This window comes from Populus euphratica, unplaced genomic scaffold (genome assembly GCF_000495115.2).
Source record: "Populus euphratica unplaced genomic scaffold, PopEup_1.0 scaffold13.1, whole genome shotgun sequence".
Classification (NCBI taxonomy): Eukaryota; Viridiplantae; Streptophyta; class Magnoliopsida; order Malpighiales; family Salicaceae; genus Populus; species Populus euphratica.
In genome coordinates, this window is record NW_011499872.1 from 163666 (window position 1) to 169197 (window position 5532).

Sequence of the window (5532 nt, forward strand, 5' to 3'; positions counted from 1 at the left end):
TTTTTACATCAAGGCAAGTGCCATTCTTTTCTGTTCCATATCTTCTGCTGTTTTTTTAAGTTATCATGCTAAATATCACTTGAAATGTCATCGGTTAGGTTTCTATCACTGAGGTAGAGAAGAAATGTTATTGCTTAATCAGATAAGCTGGCCAGTTACTCAACGTAGCAAGTTATTTGACTGTCCAAGTGATATCATCTAGTGATTGTCGTTCCACATTTAGATATTAAGTTGTTTTGATCCAAGGAAGTGCCTCTGCTCTTCTTCAAAAGGCAAATGTTTTTATCATCATCGGACCATAAATTTCCTCCCTTTGAAATTACCCGCACGCAAATTTATTTTAAGGACGGGAACTGGGAAGCTCTTATGATTCCTTCTTTTTCCTTACCGAAGGTTCCCAACTGCCTTGCCTTGCCATTTTTTGAAATTCTCCAAGTATAGGTGCTTTAATAGAAAGAAGAAGAAATCGTCTCCAGCGCTCAACTATACTTGCAAAACAATATTTATAATGATAAAAAAAAAATATCACGAAAGATTGAGAATCAGTGGCCTGGTGGGTTGTATATGTGAATAATGCTAATAAGTTATAGTAATAATAATAAGAATAATAATAATCAGATGCAGATGGGTGGTTGATTATCCCAGCAGCTGGTGGCAGGTTAGTGTGCTAAATTATGATCGATCTTTTCATTAAATAACTGGCGAAAGATTTTTATTTATTTTTTAATAATTTCTGTAAGGTGGAGAAGGTGTTAAGGTCACGTACACGAGATGTAACGAGGGGGGAAGAAACGAACGGCAAAAAGGAGAGAAGAGGAGAAAGGGAGTTGGGAGGATATTTTAGTGAATCCAGCAACGAGAAGCCAACAACCAATTGTGTGGAGAGGAGAAGATGAAGACAGAGAGAGAGAGAGAGAGAGAGAGAGAGAGAAGGCTTATTGGAGACAGGGAGGTCTTGTCAGGCGTCAGCGACGACGACAATGGAACCCCGACACGTAAACCTCAATATAAAAGGGTGAATAGCCTTGCAACCAAATCTGGACCGTCCACTTTCCCCTTCTGGAAGGACAAAGTTGAGTGGGCTTAAAAAGACAAGAAACGCTCACATCTCCTTACATCGAACCTTTCCTATTTGGGGTGATCCTTAACAAGTACCTTAAAAACAACATTTACTGTATTCCTAACACCGCATGGGTCCCGCCCCCGCCCCGAAAAGGGACCCCCTCTGCCTCTATGAAATTAAAAACCACCAGCTCCGTGTACTATTCGGGTATGTTCACATAGCAGTGATGCATTACCTCGCTCTTTTCTTTTTTTTACTTGGCAGGCATGAAAAGGACACTTTGACTAACTACAAAGCTTTAATGGCCGTGAATCACAAAGTTACACGTTGACCAACTAGATTTATTTTATCAGGATTTGATCAATGGGTGCATCGAAGGGCTGCTCGCGGGATTTAAGTATTTAAGTTGATTTTTTTTATTTATTTTCTTGCTGTCTCGGGTCGCATTGCTCGCCTGGTTTGAATCCCGAGCCACGACTCTCCTATTATCCTTTCAAAAAGCAGACCATAATTATCAATTAATAAAATATATATTTTGCTCTTATCAAAACAAAGGATTTTGTGTTTAGCGGGGGAGGATCACGGATCACCCCTTTATTTCCATGAAATGCTTGGAGTTAGAGTGACGAGTTTATTTTTTTCAATAATTTTCATGGATTATAATTATAACTGTCTCCTTTACTGTATTACACGCTACGTCTCCCAGGAAATCATGTCGAATCGAGAGAATTTTTGAGAGATTGTTTTATAGTGATTTGGCTCTCAAAAAAAAAAACCATCATGTTTTTTTTGCCTGTTTTTGCTAGATTCCTTTTTTTAAAAAATATATATATTAGAATTTTTATTTTTCATATTAAAAAATAAAAAATATTAATTTAATATTTTATTTTTAAAAAATACATTTTAAAAACACGCTAAAAAAACAAATTTTACCGAACCCGCTCATTCGCTGAATATATGCAGCTTGCAAACCAGCGGTTTTTCTTTACTGAAATTCTAATCAATTGATGCTTCTATGATTCTGAAAAATAAAACAGTGTTATTTATTAGATGTGACGGATGCCTGATAAAATCAATGCTTGCTACTGCATTAAAAGCACCACGCCACTTGCTTGCAGCTCGCACAGCTACCTTATGGTTCATCGTTTGGACAGTTTACTTTTTATTACAACCTTCTGTTTTAAAACTTCATATTCTCGATTTTTTTTATTTCCTCGACCTTGTGATAAGCAGATTTATAATTTTATTTTATTCTAGAATAATCAAACAAAGACAGTGAAAAAATAAAAATTCCATGAACATTTGAAAAGTTGAACTATATATGATAATGTAATTGACATTAAATTTCTAAAATCTTAAAAATTATACATTTTAGTCCTGAAAATTTGATGGGTTTTGAATAAACCACCCAAATTCTCTGCCACGATGATTTTTTTTAATATATATATATAAGAAAATTAGTTGGCGAACACCCAAATTCTCTGCCACAATGATTTTTTTAATATATATATATATATATATATATATATAAGAAAATTAGTTGGCGATATCTTGACTGGGTTGAGAAAAGGGGAAAATAATGATAATTTATACAATTCTAGCCATGAAGGTGTTTACTAGATGTGATGGGATGGGATGGGCACATAATGAATGAAAGCTACATGTACCAAATATAAAAGTTATCATAACACTTTGCAATTAAGATTACTGCCTTTCCTTTCACTTGATATGAATTATAAAACTACAATGCACTCATCCTCTGCCTTCTTTGATATTTACAAGTGGATCTAATATCATTTTTTTATCTTTCATGGTGAATTTAAAATCTAAAATCAAGAGGATGCCGCAAAAATAAATTTTCTACCGAAAGCAAAAATAAAACTTAAGATTCAACCGAAACGAATTTTTTTTATTTGTTTATTGAAAAGTAATTTTTTAAAATGAATTTAAAAAACATAGATTAAAAAAAAAAAATATTTTTTGATGTTCAATAATGTAATAAAAAATAAGTTTAAAAATATTTTCCAGAACTTGGTTATACAATGAAAAATGAGATAAAAAATAACTTATTAATATTTTATTTTTAAAAATTTATTAAAATAATAAGAAAAAAAAATTTAATAATAAAAAATTTGAATGAAAACAAAATTTTAAAAAATAATTTCATAAATTATCCAAAGTAAAATAAATAATAATTAAAATAATAGAGATCAAATCTAAAAAATTAAAGATGAAAAGTGAAAAAATTAAAATAATAATAATTAATATTTCATAAATTATTTCAAATAAAATAAATAGAAATCAAAAGAATAAGGACATGATTTAATAGATAAAAAATTTCAATAAAAAATAAAAAAAATAAAAATTATAAAAATAAGGATTACATTTGGCATAAAAATTAAGTTTTAAGAGATAAATTTAAAAATAAATATTCAAAATAATATATATATATATATATAATAAGAAAAAATAATAATTATAAAAACGATGATTAAATTTGATATAAAAATTAAATTTCAAGAGATAAAATTTAAAAATAAATATTTTAAATGATATATATATATATATATATATGCATATATCCTTTAATAGTTTGATGATCAAATTTGATATAACCAGCAAATAATATAATATTTTTAAATTTTTATAACTTTTGAAAAGTGTTTTTCATTTATTTATTTTTTTAAATACTTTTCTAAAAATCAAACTAAATTTTATTTTAATTAAAAAATATTTTTCATTAATTATTTTTTTTTAATATTAATAAATACAAAAAAAATTAAAAAAATATTTAAAAAAAAAACCGAACAAACACTTAGTATAAGTCTACTCTTGAAAGTTAGTCTTTTCCCGAATAAATAAATATACGTGGAATGCTCCATAAATGGTCACTGCCCAGTCATTGTCTTCCACGTAAGCAATTCACTTCCCCAACCAAGATAAGGTGCGGTGGGCCATTACGGTCGCCACACGAAAGTTAGGTTCTCTACTCCCACGCGCTCTGCATAAAGCCATTTGTTTTCTGCGTGGTGGACTGTTCAGAGATGCGACTGTACAGTAAAATCTCATGTGCACCACCCACACTTGATTATGTCACTGCTTAGATCAGAACGCTCTTATTTAATTGATATTTATATTTCATCAGGATTAAATATTGAATAAAATAATTCATGTCCCCGGTTCATAATTGAGAGTCGAGGTCAAGTTACAGTGATTGAAGATCTCTTATGTTATCGTATTAAATCACTGTATACTTTTTTTAAGATTAAAAAATACGGTGACGAGCATGTCCCGTGATGTAGTTAATCCCTATAAATCAATATTAAGAATTTAATAAGTATTTTAATATTTATTAAAAAATCAAGAAAATCGAAAAGGAACATTGTAATCTGTAAGCTAGTGTAATGGTATAAGATTATGGAAATAATATCTTATAATAAAGTCTTGCATTCCATAATTACACCATACTTTTAATTTTTTAATTCATGTCTAGATTCAAGTTTAAAACCAGTCACATCTAGCACTTTTTAATGAAAAAGAACACAGATATTAAGAAATTTACGTACCACGCCCCGCATCCTTTGATGTTAAAATTGGAGCATTAATTAATTCCTTTGAACAGCAAATAATTTTGAGTGGGGAGTGCTAGATCTAAGGTGAATGGTTTTTAGATCCGTTCGGTTGGTCCTGCTTGAAATTTAGATTCTAGATTTTAACCCAGTCATTAAATTTTCCAAATTAATTTTTAAAAAATTAATGGGTTATAACCAGATATCATCAAATTTTATTTATTTTTTTAATTTCACCTGGTTCTAACTCCTGATAAATTGAATCTGAATAGAGCTATCAACCGAACCAGTTTTTAAAACTATGCTAACTTGTCATGATCTTTACTTTTGGTATTAGATTTGGACAATCGATTCCAGAGAGAACATGGGAAAGCAAAGTACAACGATGATACCAACGTTAGTGGTTAACAAGGAAACACTTATCCTAAAGGAATAGTTTTCTTTTTTTTCCAGTACTTGACCACTTCAATTCGGGGATGGATTTGACTAAAAGAAAAAAAACAAAAAATCAGAAGCGTACGAGAAAAAGAAAAATATTACAAATGGATCCGACACCTACCTTCCATCTTTAACTTTTTGGCGCTGTGGTCAAAATAATTGATGGAGTAACCTTGGAAACATGTGATAATATACCCTGTTCCATGATTAATTCTGCTAAAAAACCACGTGATTAGAAAGATTGCTGGTGTTTTCCATGTTTATTAAGAGATTTATGTAAATATATTTACACGTGTAAAAAAAGATTTATGAGACCTTTGTGTATTTCGTTATAAAAAATAATTCCTCCGTATACTAAAATAACCAATGTGCAAATCAATTATCAGTAAAGCATGTGCTTCGCTGTCCCATTCTTCTTAATTTCATTTTTCTCCTTTCTCGCTTTATATTTTTTTCCTGCTG